The sequence below is a fragment of the Papaver somniferum genome, chromosome 7 (assembly GCF_003573695.1).
Source record: "Papaver somniferum cultivar HN1 chromosome 7, ASM357369v1, whole genome shotgun sequence".
In the NCBI taxonomy this organism is placed as follows: domain Eukaryota; kingdom Viridiplantae; phylum Streptophyta; class Magnoliopsida; order Ranunculales; family Papaveraceae; genus Papaver; species Papaver somniferum.
In genome coordinates, this window is record NC_039364.1 from 130,218,660 (window position 1) to 130,243,813 (window position 25,154).

The 25,154-nt window shown below is 36.5% G+C and overlaps 1 pseudogene; it reads left to right on the forward strand.

Moving 5' to 3' along the window:
• The first annotated feature begins 11,245 nt into the window (after positions 1–11,245).
• LOC113300701 lies at positions 11,246–11,345 on the forward strand (annotated as a pseudogene).
• Positions 11,346–25,154: the final 13,809 nt, after the last annotated feature.

A 25,154-nucleotide genomic window follows, 5' to 3' on the forward strand; every position in this document is an offset into this window, starting at 1 on the left:
ATCCGAACCACTAAATATACATGGCATAGATAGTCAAAGAATTATCATAAAAAGTGATTAATCAGGTCTAGAAAGGATTGTTTAGTATCCAACTATGAATTATACATGGCATAAATCATGAAAGAGTTATAAATCAAAACCATCAATGAGACACTCAAATATTATTAAGCACAAAAAGATTGACTTTGTTTTAGAACACAAAATGAAATAACATCTACAAGTTCATCAGTCTCCCTAACATGAAAAACTAGCAAGACATAGCAAGAGAAAACGATAAACAGCAAACCGTAGTCGTCTCTGTATTCGGCTCCCCGGCCGCCGCCTCCCCTTTCTGTCTGTTTCTGTTCAGTTTTATACAAGTGCTATACGAATGAAGACCTAGCCGATAATTGCCAGGTCCTATCTTGCAAATCCAGTCTAGCCACCGGCCCATTCAAAGTCCAAGTACTCGCAGTGTAGCACCACTTTCTGTCCGTGTAAGGGCCACCTCACTTTCTCCCTGAACTTTAGTCTAACCACCGGCTGCAATTTCCAATCCTTGGGTCTTCTAAATCTCATTCGCTGGGTATACGGGCAAATACTTCCAAGGATCAGATCCACCAGCAACCACCGGTTCCATTCTCCATCTCGTCTTAGCAAACCCAACTTCGTTTTGCTGCCATGAATTGCTTCTGTAACCCCCATCGTTGATGTTTCATTACTCCAGTAAACCCATTTGCAGACCAAATTTCCTTTAACCGTCAGCTCAACCAATCACCCCATCGACTGCACTTTACTCCCTGTCTTATTTTCACGGCACAAAGCACCTCCAACTTACCAGCGTAGCATACTCGCTTCACTGAACCAATGTAGATCCAGCCAACACACTCCAATTAAGTCTTCCATTTCTCAACTCTTCATCACAGCACCAACTTATTCTCGGCACAAGATATTCTCAGCCAACACACCGCTCCATTTCTCCATTCACGTCTCATAACTGCAGTTATACTCAATCTCGGATAACACCAGAAGCTCCCAATATTCAATTCATTCCGTGAATAATTAGAAACCCATTTACCCCCCTGTATTCACATCTTGGAAATGTAACAGTAGATGCTTGAAATCCTCTCGAACTCCACCTGCTTCTTTGGAAATGAGTATTCCATTTTTCTTGCCATGCATACAACACCTTCTCCCACATCTCCACCGAGCACGGTACTCTCAATGGAATTCCAGCCACAACAACTCTCTTGTTCGCTGTTTTTCCAGCTTTATATTCAGTCCAAAAGTGAACCAAGTCAGCACCATTTTCCTCCATCGACTTCAATTTCTTATCTCAAGAACAGCTCCCATTCGACACCAATAACCAAGTACCGGTTTGGCAGTAAAAACCCTATTTTAACTCATCATTTTCTCTGCAAAACTCGATCTCGCGCCACAGATGCCACCAGCTGCTTCTCTTGGACAGAAATGTTCTTGTCAGGACATGGAGATGTGGTGTGAGAGCTGAACACGTCTCCCACTTCTCTTTAGCTCCTAGTGACTCACCTGCTTGAATGCACAGTGACAATTCTTTGTGTTGCTCCATTTAACATTTTGGCCGTGAGTTAATTAGTGGTGCAGCACTAAATGGGCAGCCCAGTAACTCTTCCTCTCATGCTATGATTCATTTTGGTGCCATTTAACTCCTTATTGAGCCGTTTATTGTCCGGGTGATCAAAATAATTTGTACTTTCTACCAAAGCACTAAAATAATATTATTAGCCGAAATATCGAGTTCTATCTAATATAAATATGGGTATAAAATGTAGGATTTACGTGCTTATCATGAAGCCAGATCCAACTATTTTCTCTATAGTTGCATTTTCTGATCTTACTTTTTATATTGTGTTGAGTTTAATCTTCTCTAAGATTTTCTCGAGATTTATCTCCGATAGGTAAGATATAAATAGAAATCACAACAGTTCGTCTCAGAATCTTGTGATTCCGCAATAACTTCTCCTGCTAATCAGTTAGGTTATTGTGAGGTGACTAATATTTCTAGGCTGCTCTTCGGGAGTATAAGACCGGATTATTAGTTGAGTTTCTTGTACACCTTGATCTTTAACTTAAGAAGGAAACAATAACCAGAATAAAATTATCTGTGGGGCACATATTGTTTTTTCGACTTTGGGTAGTAGCAACTCTTAGTTGTAGGTGAGATCAGCTAAGGGAATCAAGTGCGCAGAGTCCTGCTGAGATTTAAGAGGCGTAAGGAACGCGATTGTACCTTAATCGGTGTGAGACTTGGTTAGGGCTCAACTACATTCCAGTCCGAAGTTAAATTGTAGTTGGCTAGAGTCTGTAGCGGCTTAATACATTGTGGTGTTCAAATCTAGACTAGGTCCCAGGGTTTTTCTGCATTTGCGGTTTCCTCGTTAACAAAATTTCTGGTGTCTGTGTTATTTATTTTCCGCATTATATTTGTTTATATAATTGAAATATCACAGGTTGTGCGTAGTTCAATCATAGATGATAAATCTGACCTTGTTTGTTGGGTATGACTTGATTGACACTCGGTCATTGGTCTTTGGTACCATCCGAGTTATTCTCATAATGCAGAAGATGCATTAACAATTTCAGACATTTTGTGATTAAACTCATCAAATGACTCTTCATCATCCATACGAAGGTTTTTCCAATCAGAATTTAGGTTTTGAAGCCTAACTTCTTTCTCAGAGGTATTCCCTTCAAATACGGTTTCTAAGATATCCCAAGCATATTTAGACCGAGTGCACATCGTCACGTGGTGCTGAAAATCTGTGGTAATGGCATGGATAATTTTGCTTTGCAACGAGAATCTCGACAGGATCGTACTCACCAATATCCTTTGCAATAGTTACACCGTTTACTGTAACTAATGGAGGATCATAGCCATTAACAACACGAACCCATGATTGAAAATCACACGCTTGAAGAAAGGCACGCATAACAATTTTCCACCATAAGTAATTCGAGTCATCGAAGACTGGCGGTACGTTTATAGAGATAGCACTCCTGTTCATAAAGTTAGATTGCTACAAACACAGACTTATGAGGAATTAGTGTGTTTGCCTGCTCTGATACCAATTGGAAAAACGGGGGTATAACAACCACACCCAATAATTCGTTCGGAAATATGTATGGACTAAACTCCAATGTAATTCCGAGAGCACCAACTTAAAGTGAGACTCAATCAAGAATTATATCAAAGAGTTTATATCTCTTTCTCAATACAATCAACAAATCAAACAGATAGAAACCTGCGAGCCTGATTGATCTGAGAAATAACTTGGACGGTAGTCAAGGTACCAAAGACCAATGACCAAGTGTCAATCAAGTTTTATCCAACAAACAAGGTCGGATTTATCAACTGATTGAACTACGCACAACCTGTGATATTTCAATTATATAAAGATATAATGCGGAAAGGAAATAACACAGACACCAGAAGTTTTGTTAACGAGGAAACCGCAAATGCAGAAAAACCCCTGGACCTAGTCTAGTTTTTTTTTTTGGTAAGTCCAAAATTTATTAATAAATAGCAGAAGTACAACAATGTTTGTAAGAAAAGAGGCACAACACCCCAAAAACTTACAAACTAATCAAATCTAAAATAAGATACATTTGGTAATTCAATAGCAGGAATAAAATCAGGCTTATTATCATAACTCAAACCCACCCCTTCTTCCAATAAACAACCCTTTTTTCCATAGTGTCAGCAGCAAAATTTGCTTCCCTATACGTATGAACAAAACGGATCTCATTATATCTTGCCTTCACAGCTATCCACCTCGAACGAAGAAACCAAGGAACTGAATTGATGTTACCGGAGAAAACCAACACAACAACCATTGAATATGAAGGAATACATATATCAGCCACTCCAAATTTAGTTGCCCATTCAAGACCAAGTATGATACAGAAAATCTTCGCCAAGTAATTGGTTTGAATGCCAAAACCAACACTCATTGCTCCCAAAACATTAGCATGTGCATCACGAACTACTACACCAGCCCCTGCTCTACCCGGACCTAATCTAGATTTGAACACCACATTGTATTAAGCCGCTACAGATTCCAGCCTACTACAAGTTAACTTCAGATTGGAATGTAGTTGAGCCCTAACCAAGTCGCACATTGATTAAGGTACATTTGCGTCCTTACACCTATAGAACCATGCCGGATTCTGCGCACTTGATTCCCTTAGCTGATCTCACCCACAACTAAGAGTTTCTACGACCCAAAGTCGAAGACTTATAAACAAATTTTTCTCACATAGATATGTCTATTCTTTATTCGGTTTTTGTTTTGTCTTTTGATAAAATCAAGGTGAACAGGAACCAACTAATAATTCGGTCTTATACTCCCGAAGAGCAGCCTAGAAATATTACTCACCTCACAATAACCTAATTGATTAACAGGAAAAGTTATTGCGGGATCGCAAGAGTCTGAGACGAATAATTGTTGTGATTACTATTTATATCTTACCTATCGGAGATAAATCTCGAGTAAATATTAGAGAAGATAAAACTCAATACAATAGAACAACTAAGATCAGAATACACAACTACAGAGAAAATAGTTGGATTTGTCTTCAATTCGTTAACCTATAATGGTTTTGGGAAAACCTAGGTTAAAGGAGAATCGACTCTAGTATGAAACTAGGAACACGCAGACGTATGGGGATTAGGTTTTCCAGTTGCTAGAAGTCTCCCTTGTATAGTCTTTCAAATCACGGTTGCTTTCAATCAAAGCTAAGATAGCTTAGTAACAAAACATTCAATGTTCACCATTAGATGAAAACCTGATTTAAGATTCAAGCTCTGCTTATAAATAAAACAATCAATCACCACCGTTAGATGGTCTTATCTTGTTACACACAAATGAAATATACCTTCATTTAGATATGGGTTACCGTACCTAAACGTGTATATTGAGTTGGCTCAATAATAGTCAACCAAAGCTAGCCATATGAACACTTTTGACTTAGCCGTATTCATCTAACACTTCTAGATCAATAAATATGAAAGATAATCAAATGAATCTAGTTGTGTTTCAAATAGAGTTGTTCAATTGTTCACTATCTCATAGAAATATATATGAACAAATTAAATCGAAATCGGTCTGATTCGTAAACGTACAAAGTACTTATATAAGAATCAATTCATGAACATTAAGCCACGGTTTGCAAAGATTGCATTCCTTAGATCATAAATGTTTTAGTTCATGAGTATGAAAATCTTACATGACCTATTCTAGAACTTTACCATTGTGTTCGCGAACCAGGTACACGAACAACAGCTCCGGACCTTGTCCTAGTCAAGCCGTTCGCAAACCCGGTTCGCGAACAACCATTCCGGACCCAACTCGGGTAAACCTGTTTGCATACTAGGTACGCAAACAGGAGTTCCGGACCTTCTCAGGTAAACCCGTTCTCATACTAGGTACACAAACAAGAGTTCCAGACATGAATCATCACAATACAGTTCGCATACTAGGTATGCATACTGTGTTGTATCCAGACATGGGTCATTGTTCTAAACTCTCATTTCAATCATTGAAACATCCTTGGAAGACGACAATGGTTGTTTCACACAAACCATTAGCTTCAAGTAATTTTCCAGTGATCAAATGATCAATACAAAAATTCCCAAGTTAAGATCAAATGACTGTCTCACACAAATCATATAAGATGTTCAAGGTAATTTTCACATGATCATCTTTTGACATTATATTTAGTTTCCAATAAATAAATTGTTTCCAACTAAACTCGTCAAGAGTATGATGAACATAACTAAAGCAAAAAGTTTCCAACACATATTTCGAGAAACACATAAGCGGGACAAACTTGCCTCGAAATATCAAATGTGTATAATGTAAAAGTCTATATAGCTATATGACTTAGTCTCATTAGAAGATAGCATAGAATAGACTTCTGAGTGATAGATAAGTTTTGGTCTCCACATACCTTTTGTTGATGAAGTTCCTCCAAGCTCCTCAGTAGATCTTCGTCTTCAATTGGTGAACGCCGTGAAATTGATGAGATTTTAATTGTTGTAAAAAAAGTGGTAATAAGATTCGTTCAACTCGAACTTGTGAAGGGTTTTCGAAAATTAAATAAAGTTGTTTCAAAGATAATAAGAAAATACCGAGACCCTGGATTCCACCATTAACCAATTAAGTGATAAATTCTAATCAATATTCATGCAATTCTTTCTTTTAAAGTGATTTAATATTTTGCCTCTACTAGATTTTTGAAGTAATAGTTGTAATCACAAAACATGAAACATCAAAAGTTTTAGAACCAAGGATGCTCCATCAAAACGATTCACAACTACTCAATAAAAATCAATTTTCTATAACCACTCTATGCAAATAATAATGTAAAATAATTGCAATAAATAATTAAATAGAATTTACCACTTTTAATGGAACAATGGCTTCCTCTATCGCCTCGGCTAAGGGGTTTAGCTCCTCATATTAATCACTTGCTCAAAATACATGTTTATAGCCCAAAAGTTGATTAAAAGAATGAAAAAGTAATAAGCAGACAGTTTGCAACGTTTATAAGCGTTAGAAACTGACTGTTTCTGTTACAAGCGGAACTGTTACAGAACGATAGAAGCTAAGTGTTGTAGAAGGACGACAGTTAGGTGAGGGTCGATGTTCCTCGTGTTCATCCTTCTACACCAGCAGAAACGAATGTCTGTAACTTTGATTTTTGTCTCCTGTGGTTCTCTAAATTACCCCAAACTGTTCGAACCCCTTCCTTGAACTCCTAGAAACTTATATATAGCCAACAGAGTGATTTAATCTCCCCAAAACTTCTCGAAATCTCTTATTTTCTTTTCTTGGAAGTTACGGCAATAATCTCTTCCCAAAATTGTTTCAAGCGTTTCTGAGCTTTCCAACTTATCTCAAACTCTTCCTTAGATAGATATGTATCTTTGGAAAGAGTTTTAGGTCTTTAGTCTCTCTAGAACTTCTAAAAATAAGCTCAATAAGGTCCGTATAAAAATACCTTCCATGTTTAGCTCCAACTCGGTTTCTAGCCAATTTGGGTGCAATTCAAAGACTTCACCAGGCCTGTTTAGGCCTAAGGAAGATACCCATTCAATTTCAGCCCTTTAGTCTCATTGTAGCTCGCCCAAAAATCGAATCCTAAATCTGCAGGTGTGAAGAACATGCTTCCCGCCAAAACTTGTTTTCAAACGGTGAAGGTGACCTCCCCCTTATCCAGTTCTGGTGTCCCTTGAGCACATGCCCAAAATGGATGCCCCTTAGTAATTGGTCGCCCCTTATCCAAAGTGAGAGTCCGTATAGTAATTTTCTCCCACGAGCGCAAAAACCACTTTTTTAGCCAATTTCGCCGCAAAAGCTTATTTCTCCAAAAATACCTACAGGGACATAAAAATCCATAATAAATATAAAATCGAGCACTAATAATATATACAATTGAGATTATATAAGACACAAAAATGTGCCTATCAAATACCCCCAAACTTATTATTTGCTAGTCTTCGAGCAAATCAAATAGAAAATAAAATCCTAACTCACTGACGCAGGCATCGTCGATTGCATTTAGCATATGCAATAAGCCTTTAAACCCCTAGGTGGCCCTAGTGGCCGAGTTATAGTCTCGGGAGGGCTTACAAGAGATATACCCACAAAACCTTTACTCCAGACCTAGCTATCCACCCAGAACCTTGAAATGCACTAAAGAATCTCCTTGGTTGGCATACTTATTGACTACAGGAGGAAGTACCCTGATGCGAAATTTCAATTGTTGTACACGAGTTTGCACTCAAGCATACTAAAATTCATATAAAGTGACAGAGCTCTACTCAAATAGTTGCACTATGGACATCAATATCCGGAGTCAAAACTAATCACATGGATAGATCAAGAAGATGGATATAGAAAAACATAGATGGTTTTGATGTTTACTAAGTGAACGGCGTTTCCCATATCTGTCTGAAGGCCTCCGCCAAAATGAACCTATCCTAATGGATTGAGATATTAGTCTGACTAATATCAACACACTGGCATATACAAGGGAACCAGTGGTCGATAACCTAACTCTAGGTCAACACAACTGGCATATACAAGGGTACCAGTGGTCGACTTTATTGAATTTGTTCCTTTTGGTCAAATGGTCTGGTCTCAATTTTTTTTTTTTTTAATCTTTCTCAATCACTCTAATTCACCCTAGCATTGGTAACAACTTGAATCGTGGGCCCCACCTATCACTTAGATAAACATAGTTTAAAAACAAAATAAAATAAAAATAGAAGTGAAAAGGACTCAACGAGATATGGTGAAACTATCATGTTATTTCTAACACCTGAGCTCTGTGCTTTTATGAATAGACTCTTTAGATGTTTCCATCTAATCAGATTGGTTCCTCAACTCCTACAACCAAAATGCTTCCATCCACTTAGGTTGGTTAGTGCCATCCTTAATAAACATAAATTTCTAGGCTCTGGAGTTTATTAATGCAACTAAAAAGTTTCTCCCCTACCCCCAAACTTAAATCTAACATTGTCCTCAATGTTCTAAAGATAAATTTAAAAGCATGAACAAGGAGAAACTGTTACCATTTGAAGTAAAAGAGTTAAGGAAAGATATTACCGAGTTGCATGAGATTGGGTTACCTCCCAAGAAGTGATAAGTTTAATGTCTTCAGCCAGACATCAAGTTTCATAAAATGGCTAGTTACCTTTCAAATCATATATCAGTAGTCAAAATAATTGTGGGTCATCAAAACCAAATAAAACTGCCACTAATATGAAACAACTGAACAGGGTCAGAAAAAATAACATAAGGAGCACAACCTCATTGAAAGTTTCTTGCAAGAAAACTGGATTGGGCTTCATATGAGTGTCTTGAAAAATAGATTCATCCGAAAAACGAGACTTTAATAGCTGGATTTCCTCCTGGATAGTATCAGGAGGATCGGGTTGAGGATTCTGAATAGACTCAAGTGATACCTCATATGCAGTAGGCTCGAGTCCCAAGTTAGGGACTTCTATTTGACGATCACTACCCCCAAACTTAGAATTTTGGGTGTATCTAAATAGACTAGTCACAATATTCCTAACTTCTATACCATCAGGTTCCTGAAAAAGGTCAATTGCTTTCTCTGAGTTATAATCAGGTGGTTCATCCTCTAAATTCTTTTGAGGTATACTAGCTGTAGGACTTATATGTTTCATATCCGGTATGGTCAACCCTAGAGTTTCTTTATTGTCTTGAAGCACGATTTATGGCCTGCTGTCCTGATCGGATGCTATAATCACAAGCAAAGTCTTATATGGCCCTAAGAATGCAGATTTAGGGTCCAACTTAGGAGGCTCTTATAAACAGGGATTAAGGTAGACTCAAAAACTTGTAATGGTTCGAACCTAGCTTTCCATTTATCAATATCTAACATAGGAATATAATCCAACATAGCATTCACTTGTTCAATGTTGCTATCTTCGTCGAAATCCATGTTAATGTGGGCTAGACAACTCTCTAATGGATCTTCCGATGCGATATTTGGTAATGACTCCTGAACTAAGGTTCCTATCATGCTCACCTCTTCAATGCACGTGTCATCTAGCTCAGAATGTAGCTTATTGACATTAAAAATATTTAACTCAATAGTCATATTACCAAAAGATAGATTCATAATACCATTTCGACAATTTATGATCGCATTAGACGTAGCTAAAAATGGGCGACCTAAAATCACAGGTATCTGGTTCTCTGGGTCAGGGACAGGTTGGGTATCTAAGACCACGAAATCCACAGGATAAATAAACTTGTCGACCTCAATAAGAACATCCTCGATAACTCCTCGAGGAATTTTGACAGACCTATCAGCTAACTGCAGTGTTATCCGAATAGGTTTCATTTCACCAAGTCCTAGCTGTAAGTACACATGGTACGGCAGTAAGTTCACACTGGCTCCTAAGTCAAGTAAAGCTTTTTCTACCCGGTGTTTACCTATTGTACAAGCAATGGTTGGGGAACCTGGGTCTTTTTACTTTGGAGTGGTAGTGTTCTGAATGATTGAACTTACATGACTAGCTAAAAAGGCTTTCTTATGGACGCTAAGTTTTCGCTTTCGCGTACACATATCCTTAAGGAACTTGGCATAAGCAGGAATTTGCCTAATTGCATCTAATAAAGGAAGGTTTATGGTAACTTGCTTAAAAACCTCCAATATGTCATTCAAGTTCGATTCCTTCTTTGTTGGTGCTAACAGCTGGGGAAATGGGGCTCTAGGAACAGGATCAGACCTCTCAGGAACTGAGTCAGCATCATTGTAAATTTTATCAGTCCACTCAGTTAGCGGTCCTAAGGGATGAGATCCTGAGGGGTGAACTACAGTATGTTCACTCTCGGGCATGTTTACCTGATTGTCTACTACTCTACCACTCCTAAGGGTTCTAATAGCATTCAACTGATTCGATGGTTTTGCACCTACTTCATGAGCTCCTCTAGGGTTGGGTTGAGTTTGACTAGGAAACTTACCTCTTTCTCTTAAAGACTCATTTATATGACTAACCTGGGTTTTCAACTCGGAAATATCCTGAGAGTTAGTCTGACCTATTCTCTTATTTTCTTCTATACCTTGAGCAACAGATTGCTGAAACTGCATAGTGTTACGAGTTAACAAAGCAAGAGACTCTTCTAAACTCATAATCTTCTTATCCGGAGGGTTCTGAAACTGTGTCGGGGCTGAAGGATTCTTATTATAGCCAAAACCTGGGGGAGATTGAGAGTTACTAGACTGACCTTGATTCTGGCCCTCAGAGCAAGAAAGGTTGGGATGGTTTCTCCAGCCAGGATTATAGGTTTATGAATATGGGTCAAACTTCCGACGGTTATCAAACCTAGTGTTATTATAGAGAGCATTGGCTTGCTCTTCAACAGTATTGCCTTCCCAAAAAGGCTCTATTCTACCACTAGTATGACCCACTTCTAAAGCTTCTAACCTTTTTGCTATAGCAACAATTTTGGCATCTGATTCGTAGCTTTCTTCTACCCTATTAACGTTTCCTCTGCCTAGAAGAATTGTTTTCTGGGGTACCCTATTACTTTCCCATTGTTGGGTCTTTTCGGCGATTTCATGCAAGTATGTCATCGCATTATCAACTGTTTGGTTTTCAAACCCACCTGTACACATGGACTCTACTGTAGTTGTGGTGGGATAATCTAAACCCTCATAAAAGATCTGAACTAACCTAACCTTTTCTAAACCATGATGAGGACATTGGGCTAATAAATCATTGAACCTTTCCAAATACCTATACAAAGATTCTCCCTCCTGTTGTGTAAACGTGCAGATTTGAGTCCTAATAGACGAGGTTTTGTGCCTAAGGAAAAACTTGTTCAAAAAGGCGGATGTAAGTTGTTCATAGGTTTCAATTGATTCGGAAGCCAAACTATACAACCACGATTTGGATTTATCTTTTAAGAAAAAGGGGAATAACCTGAGTTTTAAAGCATCATCATCAAGGTTTCTAATTTTCAGGGTACTACAAATTTCCTCAAAGTCCCTAACATGGAAATAGGGGTTTTCATTTTCTTTTCCTAAAAAGATTGGGAGCAACTGTAAGGTTCCAGGCTAAAGTTCATAATTTGCTTCAGTTTCAGGTAACTTGATACACGAGGGACGAGTAGTCCTAGTAGGATTCAACAAGGCTTTCAAAGTTGTCATTTCTGGCGCTATTGGACTATCAGGGATTTTCTCTTCAAACGGACGTTCAAAAACGGAATCTTCACGAATCGGACTCTCTAAATTGAGGTAATCAAGACGCTTAGAACTACTAGGTTTCTCTTTAACAAATCTACTTAGGGCGTCTCTTTTACGTTCAGGCATGCAACAGAATAAGGAAGGGAATTCTATGCAAACACAAAACAAGGATGACTCAACCAAATCAAACCTAAATTTCTAGCAAACAAAAAGCATGATGGCTCCACTTAGATTGTCACTAAACCAGCTTCTATTCTTTCGAAAAGGAACTCGTTACAATCTGAGCAAACCCCTCTGGAATCAATCCGAGTCAAAGTAAGTTGAATCAAGGCGAGGGAAGCTCAGTGGAGCTTTGATACCCAAGGCCTCACCGGTTACAAGGCGGCGTAGTCACGCAATCAACTCACATAAACCGTCAAGAACTTCGAAGTATGCTCGAAAGAGTAACCAATATTTTTCGAACGACTTTCCTATTAAGCTCGTTACCCTATAGGTCTCGTTCTAGTCAAAATTTTAGGCTTAGGTTCGCGTTTGGTTTCGTGTTCCTAATACGTGCAAGAAGAGAACGGTGATGAAATCCGAACCCTTATCTTGTATGGCCAGTCCTTGCCCTTTACTAGAAATTAAAAGAAACCGTATTCAAGTCCTCATCATATATTCACCTTAAGGAATACAATAAACCCGCTGACAGGGGATTCGCGGGTGTTTCGAAAAACTTACCTCCCGTACCAGACGGGCGAAGAACCGCTGAAGTCGACTCGGACCACAACTCCTATGTTATGTACGAACCCGAGGGGCCGAGGTGATATCGTAATCACCGTCCTTCCCTGCACACAGTTTGTATTTAAACCAACCCTTCCTTAGGGTTTAAAAATAATAATTTCCAAAGTCCAATGTCCAAGTGTCCAAAAAGAAAAGAAAAATTACAAAAATAGCAAACCCTGATACAGTTCTCTCTCTCTCTCTTTTTTTTTTAATAAAGAAAAATAAACAAATCCTAAAAAAATAAAAAAAATATCTAAAAAGAAATTGTCTTCTTCTTCGTTCTTTTCGGTTTAATCATTCGCTCCAAGTCTTTATGCTTTAAGTTCCAGTCCTTACGAAATCACCAAACTCCTTGGCTCAATTCGCTTTATGACCAAAAACGTAAAAAAGAACAAAAATAATAAAACTCTAAAAAAAAAAAAAAACAGAAAAACCTAAAAAAAAAAAAAAAAAAAAACAAAAAAAAAAAAAAGAAAACTAAGTCTAAAAACCCTAAAAGCAAATCCCCGTCGGCGGCGCCAAAAATTGATGAGATTTTAATTGTTGTAGAAAAAGTGGTAATAAGATTCGTTCAACTCGAACTTGTGAAGGGTTTTCGAAAATTAAATAAAGTTGTTTCAAAGATAATAAGAAAATACCGAGACCCTGGATTCCACCATTAACCAATTAAGTGATAAATTCTAATCAATATTCATGCAATTCTTTCTTTTAAAGTGATCTAATATTTTGCCTCTAATAGATTTTTGAAGTAATAGTTGTAATCACAAAGCATGAAACATCAAAAGTTTTAGAACCAAGCATGCTCCATCAAAACGATTCACAACTACTCAATAAAAATCAATTTTCTATAACCACTCTATGCAAATAATCATGTAAAATAATTGCAATAAATAATTAAATAGAATTTACCACTTTTAATGGAACAATGGCTTCCTCTATCGCCTCGGCTAAGGGGTTTAGCTCCTCATATTAATCACTTGCTCAAAATACATGTTTATAGCCCAAAAGTTGATTAAAAGAATGAAAAAGTAATAAGCAGACAGTTTGCAACGTTTATAAGCGTTACAGACTGATTGTTTCTGTTACAAAATGATAGAAGCTAAGTGCTGTAGAAGGACAACAGTTTTCTGCGACAGTTAGGTGAGGGTCGATGTTCCTCGTGTTCTTCCTTCTACACCAGCAGAAACGAATGTCTGTAACTCTGATTTTTGTCTCCTGTGGTTCTCTAAATTACCCCAAACTGTTCGAACCCTTTCCTTGAACTCCCAGAAACTTATATATAGTCAACAGAGCGATTTAATCTCCCCAAAACTTCTCGAAATCTCTTATTTTCTTTTCTTGGCAGTTACGACAATAATCTCTTCCCAAAATTGTTTCACGCGTTTCTGAGCTTTCCAACTTATCTCAAACTCTTTCTTAGATAGATATGTATCTTTGGAAAGAGTTTTAGGTCTTTAGTCTCTCTAGAACTTCTAAAAATAAGCTCAATAAGGTCCGTGTAAAAATACCTTCCATGTTTAGCTCCAACTCGGTTTCTAGCCAATTTGGGTGCAATTCAAAGACTTCACCAGGCCTGTTTAGGCCTAAGGAAGATACCCATTCAATTTCATCCCTTTAGTCTCATTGTAGCTCGCCCAAAAATCGAATCCTAAATCTGCAGGTGTAAAGAACATGCTTCCCGCCAAAACTTGTTTTCAAACGGTGAAGGTGACCTCCCCCTTATCCAGTTCTGGTGTCCCTTGAGCACATGCCCGAAATGGATGCCCCTTAGTAATTGGTCGCCCCTTATCCAAAGTGAGAGTCCGTATAGTAATTTTCTCCCACGAGCGCAAAAACCACTTTTTTAGCCAATTTCGCCGCAAAAGCTTATTTCTCCAAAAAATACCTACAGGGACATAAAAAGCCATAATAAATATAAAATCGAGCACTAATAATATATACAATTGAGATTATATAAGACACAAAAATGTGCCTATCAGAAATCTAAAGCTCAACTACACATTCTATCCTAATCTGAGACATAACTATAAGTAGACTAGAAATCAAGTATATAGTTTTGATTAACTAAACTTGACAAACAAGCTTGAGATAGCAACGCTTGCGAGTTCGACCGAGCAGTGCTCTAACATGGACTTACTCCGCAACCATGTTCGACACTACTGGTTCGTTCAAGCTATTAACGCAGGTTGACTTGATATACTTGCATCACCTGTCAGCTTCATCAGTCAGGTATGATGAGTCACCAATTAACCTAGTCACGCAGTGATGCGTATCTTAAGTGCAACAAATTAATCAAGATATTTCCCATTAATTAACTAGTAATATATCGATAGTAAGGATTGTTCCCGTGGAGAGTTGTGTAATTGATAGGTTATTTAGTTCAACAAAATAAGATAAAAGACGAAGGGGGTTGAATTAAAATAAAGGAATAGCAAATAAAAGAAAGATGATCAAGGAATCATTCGCCATTACCAAACGTTGACTCAATAATACACTTATCTATCTTCGTTAGAACCATTCATCACCAACCGTAAAATAACAGCAGGCGCAGTGCTATCCTCAAAGTTCCTCTTGTAACCTGATACCGAAGCGCTTGCATATCATGTTATATCCAATCGAACCACCAAGTAGTAGCGCACTCAAGGTGTAACTCAATCAGAATCTTTAAGCTATGTGAACCTAGGTAGCAGTTAAACTTTTAGCAAGGTCCACTTACTAGTGTTGTCTTCACACATGATTGCTCCACAAAATCCCTCTGCGAGGTCTCACGTTCTCTACTTGTGTAGGATATGAACGACAATTACGGATCGCTCCAACTCTCTACTAGCAATAGAATGATCAACATAATAATCCAATTGTACATTTGAACAATCTAGAAATCAATCATAAACCCTAAATATAGTGAAAACAAACGATAATATGATTAAAACTTCGAATAGATTTATATAACTGATAAAACTTCATGCTAGAACATTGAATTCATCCTTAACCAACGAAAGTTTAGCTGCTCATAATTACAAGAAGAATGGGTTCCCCCTAAAGGGGTAAACCCTAGGTTTTGATGTAGGAGATTTAATATGCGAGGTAGAGATGAGTTTCCAAGGGATGGAAAATTCTTTTTTTAGGCGTTGGATGTCTTCTTTTATAGTATTCAATGCTTGGACTTCAAGTCTCCTCTCTTCTAGGGTTAGGAAACCCATAAGGATCAAGTTTCCTCTTTTTAGAAGTCCAAAACGCGTCCAAAAAGTCTCTCTTGGCTTGACATAATCGGTAGTATTGTCTTCCATCTTTCTCATGATTGTAATGTCTCAAAACCTCAAGTTTATTGTGCCCAAAAGTGCCCATAATCAGTAGGATTGACACCCAACTCATCTACCGGTTGTAATACCTCCAAAACGATCTTCTACTAATGCAAAAATCACCTTTAATTGGAAGTAACATGTTCTCCTTTACCTCCCGATTGTTGTGTTGTGTGTTTCACTTTCTTCATCTCGGTTGTTTTCCCCATAACTTCTTCGTCCTAACTCGGAATGACCTCATTCTTTTTGTACTCACTTCGTATTTCAATTATCTATCATCATAAGAATTTATGGATTTGAATAAGTTGAAATTGGTCTTCGGCCCTTCTTTATCAATACCACTTCATTTTCTTGTCCATTTAAGCATTTTGTAACTTCTTTTTGGATGATTCACCTAATATGACACATAAACTAGAAAGTAATCATAATATCAAGTAATATGCAAGAATTATAGCTAAGACAAGAATGGACTTGACACTCTAAACATGTAAATTAAACACTTATCATGCAGGTTACCTTCGACTTAACCTAGTCATGCAGATCACCTTTGACTTCACATCAAATCGGTATTTTCTACCAAAATCACTCGAGACATCAACAATGTCACGAATGGGGGATGTTCATTAGAGTGTTGGTCTGTCGGACTACGACAGGTGGTGTGCAACACACCCATTATGATAAAGTGTCAGGAAGATTAGATAGTTAACAAGAGTAGAGGAGTAGTGGATGTGTAACTGTCCAGTATTCCCTAAACAATAGGGACATGGTTTCATCACTTCACACGATCTCCACCTCCTCATTATTTCACAACCTCCAGTTCTTGTAACATCAAAGATGCAGTTATGACTTTTTAAGAACAAATTATTTAATTCATTCAACAATAATTACTAACATGAGTATTCAAAAATAGAGAGAACACACAACTTACCATTTACAAGCGAGTTCTATCTTCTGATACACAGTCATAAACAATCCTACCTCACAGAGTCTACCACTTCGATCTTAGCACTTCCTTTACTTTCTCCATAAGACCAACCATTCTCCTTCATTTGTGACCGCAAAAAGACTGAAACGACCATTTCTTGCTTTAGGACAGAATTAGACAGATTGATCTCTCGAGTCTAAAGTACTCCTATGCAGTATATTTGTTTAGGGTTTAGACGCGTTGCTCATCAACCTACCCCGTTTTACCATTTTCAGCTGAATCAGTTTTTACCCACAAACATATCTGTTTTTGGATGTCCATCGAACCTCCCAGCTGAAAATTGATCGATTTGATCCTTTGTGTAACTTTTAATGATGATGCCAGTAAGCTTTTGTTCAACAACTTTCTTTAAAACTACCCAAATAGCTATGGCTCTAGCTTCAGTAGTAGAATTAACATGAAAAACACAATTGGTGCACAAAAGGAAGCATTATTTGAGAAGTCCATCATCACATAGCCCACACCATTATCCATCTAGGTTTCATCATAGGCACCATCAGTGTTAATTTTTATTCATCCACGGGGTGGGGGTGGGGAATTTCTGCCTTAGGTTTCCTAGTTAATAACATAGCTTTGGCACTACTATTGACAAGATAATGAGTTTCCCTCAGGTTATTGAAGACTAGATTATTTCTGCTACTCCAGATAGACCATAAAATGGTACCGAAAAGATATTGACATTCATCAGGCATTCTAGTAATAGGATCCACAAGCCAAAAAACAAGCCAATTAATCGAAGATTTATCAAAGAAAATAGAAGTGTTCTCACAAAAGGAAGAGAGAAACCATACATGGATAGCAAAGGGACAAAGAACAATGGCATGTATAACAGATTCATGAGGGTCTGAATATCTAGATCAATCAACAGAAATCATAGGCACTTAAGTATGAAGAGTATCTCTAGCTGGTATAGCATTCCTAGCAGCTTTCCATAGAAAAGCATGAACACGATGTGTGACTCTAAGTATCCAAATGCACTTCCAAAGCTTGATACAAAGGGAGGGCCTAGACCCTTTAAGTCCGGAGTAGGCAGATTTAGAAGAAAATATTTGATTCTTTGAAAGCTCTTAAGCCTTCCTATAAGGAGTGCACAACTGGCTTAAGGGAATAATGACAATCTTCTGAACATAAGCATTATCAAAGTGAGTATTTAATCTACCAATATTCCAATTTGGATTAAGGGGATTACATTGATGTTGTCATCGAGGAATGTGATTCCATTGTCACAAACTGACCCAGTATTACAACTGAAATGGCGAGGGTACCAAATATACCATAATCTTTTCAATATCCACCTATAATTCTGATACCTTGTGAAATATAATACAGACAGAGACTGTCAAGAAGATGACAACAACAAGGTATGCACTAGGTATATAGTATTAGTTCTAAGCTGAACGTAGCTATATAGATCAACCGAAGCGTTGGATTACCGTGTTATGTATTTACTTTTAATTAATATATTAAACAATAAAATTATAATTGCGGAAAGTAAAAGTAAACACATAACAAGATTTTGTTAACGAGGAAACTGTAAATGCAGAAAAACCCCAGGACCTAATCCAATTATAAATATTCTCAGAATTAAGCTGTTATACAAAGAACACTACCAATTTCGTATCGTTGGGACCATGTAAACTACTCCTACTTACCTAGTTTTCTCAGTATCCCTAAGCCTACAACCGATATGGACAACGCACATGAATCCTAAGATAGAGTCCACTATCTTAAGTTGCTTCAGCTGCTGTGAAGACTTCAAGCTCTCAACTCCTTTCAATCGTCTTCGGAAACAATAAAGGCCTAATCTGTTCGGAAACTACTCTTCCAATATCAACAAGTAAATCAGAGATTATATGTTGAGTTCAACAAAGGCTCTTATGTTGAATCTAGTAAACTCCTTTGTTGGGTAAAATCTACCAAGACCTAGATTATCAAGATAACCAGATCTAGGTATACAAACTATCAAATTCGGATACTGAAAAATACCACCAAATGATAGCTTCCCGATCTAATGCGACTAGGAAATCAATTGTCTATCAAAGCTAAACAAGATCTAATCGGATCCCAACCGATCAAGTTTGTGCAATCACAAAGATACGAAATGAATAAGAAATGTTCTCTTCAATGTGTTCTTATGTACCTGCGCAACCAAACTTGATTCCAACTTATGATCGATGACGCACATAACAGAGTCTGTTAACAATGAATGATCACAAGTCAACATCAGATTTAAAAACAGATCTGAACAACAGTTAATCCCTTTATCTAGTTAGAGTGACTTTATGTCAGAAGAAAAGGCTCTCAAGAATAATCAAACAAGGTGCAATCACAGTTTAACAACCGCTAGTCAATCAAATCAATAATCGAAAACTAAAATAACAATGCAAATTCTAGTTTCCCACCAACGGTACTAACTAGACGCTTCTTGATCCCACAAATGACTTTAAATTAACGAACGTAAGAGATTTCGCCTAATTAGGTTACTCTCCTCTCCAAGATAATATTACAAGTAAGACTATTAGTCGCTTACATCAGTGACTACAAGATGAAATGCCTGCCCCCGGATAAGATTGTAAGCAAAATTAACTTCATTATTTATGGACCAAGGTAGTTTGGACATTAACGAATTTCCATAACCGAAAATATTCTCAGATAAGCAATAAACACCTAAATTCCGTTTTTCCTAATTCCAACCAATATCCAACTGTAATACCGAAATTCCTCTTGGATTACAACTCAATATTAGCTAGCATACAATATATTTAACTAATATATCTTCCAGAGGTATGTTTTACATAATCTAGTAACAAGTTACAAAGATTATGTCTATGTCGCAATTACGAAGTTCAAAAGATAAGCTTTATACTTTGTAATTCAGTATACCTAAGTTGTTAAACAACTTGTACATTCTTCCTTGAACTTTGGTGACAATAAGATGATCAAGTCTCTAATACTAGAGTTTGATGTATATATAACTTCACATGTTATGCTTTCAATCTAAACGACTTGAAAATAATGATAGAAATGAAAACAAGTCAAGTATTGTATTACTAACCTCAAGTAGAAGGATGATGTCTATGTCTTCGGATTCTTGAGGTCTTCAGAGTAATACATGTATGTCTCAACATTTCTAGGCTTCCTAGTTTGACCTAACAAAGTCGACTCTAGTAATCTAATCAAGCAACTTTTGAGTTTTGATACTAAAATGTGACATCCAACCTTGACATACAAAACACTTGGCCGGTTCAACTGAGAAATGCTCTAACAATAACCATCTGTGTCTGGTAAAAAAAACAACAACTAATATATGTGTTTCACATTCCAATAGAGGGACTCACATGGATTCCTAATGACTAAAAAGCTGATTATGGCGTGTCTAGATGCAATAGCAAATGTCTATGTTACCCTCTATTTAAAATAAAAATATAAAATCAAAACCTAATTCTAATTAAAAAAAACTGCTCCTCCTCTTCTTTTTCTAAAATCCTTCCCTATTTTTTCAATTGAAATCGTTTTATCATCTTCGACAAACCTCAATTACGGTTGTCTAAGCACATGTTCTTCTCCTCTTCTTTTCTTTAACCAAATTATTTAGATTCGAAAAACTCTTTCTTTCTTTTTTATGTTTGAAACGGGTTAAATTGGTGGAAATCATAGAAAAATTAGGGTTGCAGATTCACTTATGATTTGGTATTCTTAATTTCCTAACTGTAAACTTCTTTTCTGAAGCTGTTACAGTTAGGAAATTAAGACTCCTAACCGTAAATTATTATTATTATTTTGCATGTATTGTTACAGTAAGGTTTGTACCCGTAATTGGATTTAAGGTTGGATTCGGCTCTCATAAAACCTAAACGTAAAAATTCTGAGTTATAGTATTTTATCAAGATTTATAATTAGATCTACGGTTCAGTTTGATCTTAAATAAACCAACCTTAAAGTTTTTACGGTCGGGTTCGATTAAGACTAGACCTAACGTAAAAAATTTGTCCACACTTATTAGCATCCGGCAATCCTTTGAGGTCAATACGAAACCAGATAATCTATATCAGCCAGCCTCAACGCCAATTTCCTTCCATACTTATTTAATTCAAGTGATAATATCAAATTACAAAATGCGAGAAAAATAAAGTTAATCACAACAACTGCATTCAAGGTGGAATTAAGCAAAGTAGGAAGTTAATGATGGGATTTAAAATTTTTATAGACCAAACCTTTACAGTTTCGATTGTGATACTTCCAATCTTTCTCTCTTTCTTTGCTAGAAGAATAGATTTAAAACTAGGGTCGAAGATAATGAAGAAAAAGAGGAACGATTACGGTCGATCCAAAAAACGGTTTTTGTAAACCGAGTTCAAGTTCTTAGTAGATGGAAACGATTATTTCAACCTTTTCTAGTTGATCCAAAGTTATATTAAGTCTTACTATTCTCTTCCAGAGTTGTTACTAATGGTGGTGGATCTTAAATTAATCAAATATCTGATTCATAGGTTTAGGGATAAAGGATCCTATCCAAGAATTTTGAGAGATGTGAGGTTGTTTCCGAAAAATCTAACTCCTTTAAAATTCTAAGCTCATAAGGATCCACGTTGAACGGTGACTATCACCCACTCACAGAATTGTTGCGTTTCACTCTTCTCAAATGAGAGAAAAAAGAGGAATTCTCACACAAATTTCGCCCACAAAACATAAAACCAAAAAAAAAACACATACCAAACCTAAGAACCAGTTTTCTGTTTCGCTCACAAAACATTTAAAAAAAAAAAAACTAAGAACAAACCCTAGCATACAAAACCTAAAAACAAGAAGAAACAGGAAAATTCTTCATCTATAGTTTACGATTCTCTTTTCCACAACCTTTATCCTCTTTGAAAAGTTCAACAGAAGATCGATTGCAATTGCTCTCTCCGTTATGAGTAACGATCTTACTCTCTTTTAACATTTTTTCTTTTTGATTTGAGTTTTAATTTTCATATGATTAAGATTTTCATGAAAAGGTACTAACAAGTGATTAAGATTATTAAACCTAAGTTTGGATTTTCCTATGATTGCTGAAATATTGATTTTATTCTGAAATATTCTTCTTTTTGTCTTCTGGGAACCCTAATCTTCCCCTGCAGTTGGGTTATCTTATCTAATTGACTAACTCTTCTGTTTTGTTAAAGCAATCTTTGCAACAAATCGACTTTACCAGGTATTATTCTTTTAATTATGTTTACGAAGGTTGTCTCTGAATCTCATAACTTAGTAGATTATGAGTCCCTGCAATTATCCCTGCAATATATATTGCCTACTAATACTTGCTTATATTTAATTATGAAGTGTCCCCTCAACGACGAGTCAGAGTTGTATCCATTTTGTGACGAGGTCAGTAACTAAAATCCATTATTTTGTCAATGTTTTTTTCTTTTGCGAAGCAGATTTCACACTCTAAATGGTTACTAACTTCTAACTAATTTTTTTTTATGGTTGTCCAGATAAATATTGACTCTCCAGATACAGGTGACGACATTTGATTTTATTTCTGATATTGTTAAGCTCCAAGGAGGTATATATTTACACCTTGAATACAACCATAAACAGTTTTTTCTGACATGGTTTTCCAAATCACACATTCCATACACATTCCACTGCCACTCGCACTGCCATTTGACTCAGCACCAACTGAAGTGGCAGTCAATTTTATTTTTTAGTTTATAATTTAGTGTAGTTTAACGAGTATACAGGCTTAGAATGGTGCTTTACATTTGGTTACTTTTAATGCTTTTCACATCGTATTAGTTTTAAGTAAGAATAAAAACTTAACTTTGTGTTGTTAAATTAAATGCAGAATTGACATGGATGGAAGTACTGCAAAAAATCGGGTTATGGAACCAGCAGCATCCGTACATGTGAAGTGATTGGATGGAAGGTCTGAACTTTATTGTTTTGAGCCGCTTAATACGTTGTGCTCTTTAGGTATGATGCACTGTGTCTTTGCATACCTTTTAGGTTAAACTTCTTAAGAATACCCACTTTGTGTACTTGGTAACAATATGATGTTAGTGTGTTGGTAATTGTGTTTGTTGTTGTCTCTTCCAACTGAAACAATATGTTCCTCCTTCTTTGGTCTAATCCTTTTCTTCCCTTAAAAATGAAGGTATGAGATGCCCTTAATAATATGGATAAGAAGCCCATTGAGAATGAAGTTGTAATGATGCAGTAGGTACAGTGAGACGCATACATGTAGCAGCTTAGGTTTCATCAGGTATTATTTTTCATCACGAGTTCTAATTTCTTAGAGCAGACACTTATTTTGTAAATTATGGTTTATTTCCTTTTTGATTTATTGTATATAGGGTTTGTTGTTCTCTAATCCATGACTGCTTCAAATAATGAAAAGGGAAGAGTCTTGATTTAAATAAATATCCGAAGACTAACTTTGAAGGACCTGCACTTCTCCCAGATGTAAGTTATTTTCTTGAGACTTATTAGCGAATGGAAGGAACTGTTAAAATTGATGGCTTCTTATGATTGCTTTTATTTCAGGTTCCAAACTCTATATTTCTCCCAAAATTTACAAAAAATTTCACAGCACAAAAACCTGAAATCAGATACAGACTAAAAAAAATAGAACACCCACTGCATCAGAAAACCAGATTGCTTATTATAATCAGATTTTTGCTTTTGCCTATTAGGTTTTATATTATTTTCCACTATTTTCAGTAATCTTGACTTGCTGTGAGTACTAATACTGTAGTTGAAGTATGTAAAAAAGCAGGAAAATCATTATTTTGTTACAGTAGTTCTCTATAACTCTTATATCCTTTGATTTTAATTTCTTCTCTCACTTTTATAATGACTCTTTGTAAATTTTCTCAGTTTTTGTTTTTCTGATCATTGAACTGTAGAATTGTCGCGACCTTTAAGTGAAAAGATGTTGAAGTTATTGACAGTCGTTCTTTATCCCAGTATGCACGATGTGAAAGAAAATCTCTTTTGAAGGATAAAGGCAAGCAGTACAGACATATGTAAGTATTGAATTTTACTTATGTTTTCCTTTATCAGTGCAAACACTTGATAAAGGCAATGCAGTGTACATGTAGCAATACTTTGACTTTCAACATTACCGTTTTTGCACCATCCTATCTATACAAAATAACATTATGCATGTACTTAGCTGGCAGGGAATTTCTGTTAAAAATATTAGTACAAACCTTAAAACCCCAGACTCTTAGGCACTTTTGTCTACTCACACAATTTAGCATATGTCCAATCTAAATGTGAAAAGTAGTAGAATTGGAGATAGCGAAGATCCTTCCATAGACTATAGTTCAGGCTCTTTAGCTTCATATTATTGAGGTTTTGAACTAATCTTGAATGCGTCTCACCAACTACTGATAATCACTATGAACACCGCAGGAAGTGATTAATCTATTTTATCCATTCCATTGCAGAATGTAAGGCCATGACCGACACATCAAAGGCACATGTGGCCTGAACTGAGGCTTCTCTACGATCCCTAGGGCCACCTAGGGGATCAATCAGCACAGTATTAATAAATTGCAGCTCTTAACACCGTATTAATGAATTTTCATGGTTTATATCAGGTAAAGAACATATAGATACTAAACAAGATGGCGGAAAACAGAGGAAATCAAGTGTATACACTATTAAAAAATAAAGTGTGTAAAGCTAAGCTGCATCCACCTTAAACGTATCTGAAGCAGCAAATCCGAGTTTGTAGCCATTCATGGATGATATCTTTATATATGAACTCACAAAGCTTTATTTGTCAGTCTACTAAGAGGAAACAACAACAAGGAAGACATACCAATAGACTCTTACTGTATGTATCCAAAGTCTTATCTAAGTAGCGATTTACGTATCATCATCACATTTTTCTCATCACAAATGAAAATATATGAATTTACTGTAATATGGACTTAATTCCTACCGAGTGTACAGACTCATGAATGGGAATGGTAATTTATTTTGTTATTTGTGTAATTTCACATGGGGCGAGAGATATAGACTAGGTTGCGTTTTATAAGGTGTTAGTCGTGGGAGATTTCAATATATTTCAATAGAGTTCGCAAATCCCCCGTTAGTCGTGGGGGAGTTTGTCAAACTCTTTTAAAATCTCTTTTAGTGGTGAGAGATTTCTAGAGAGTTTTTAAAACTATCTCAAAATGCCTTAAACTCCCTTGTTAGTGGTGAGAGATTTGATTAGAATCTCTTAAACTCTCTGCTAGTCGTAAGACACTAGAGTTATAGGGAGTTTACAATTTGGGGGAGTTCGAGGGAGTTTCATGATGTTTTTGTGCTTGGACCAAATCTCTCAAAAAACAAGAGATTTATGGGAAGTTAGGGTTAAACTC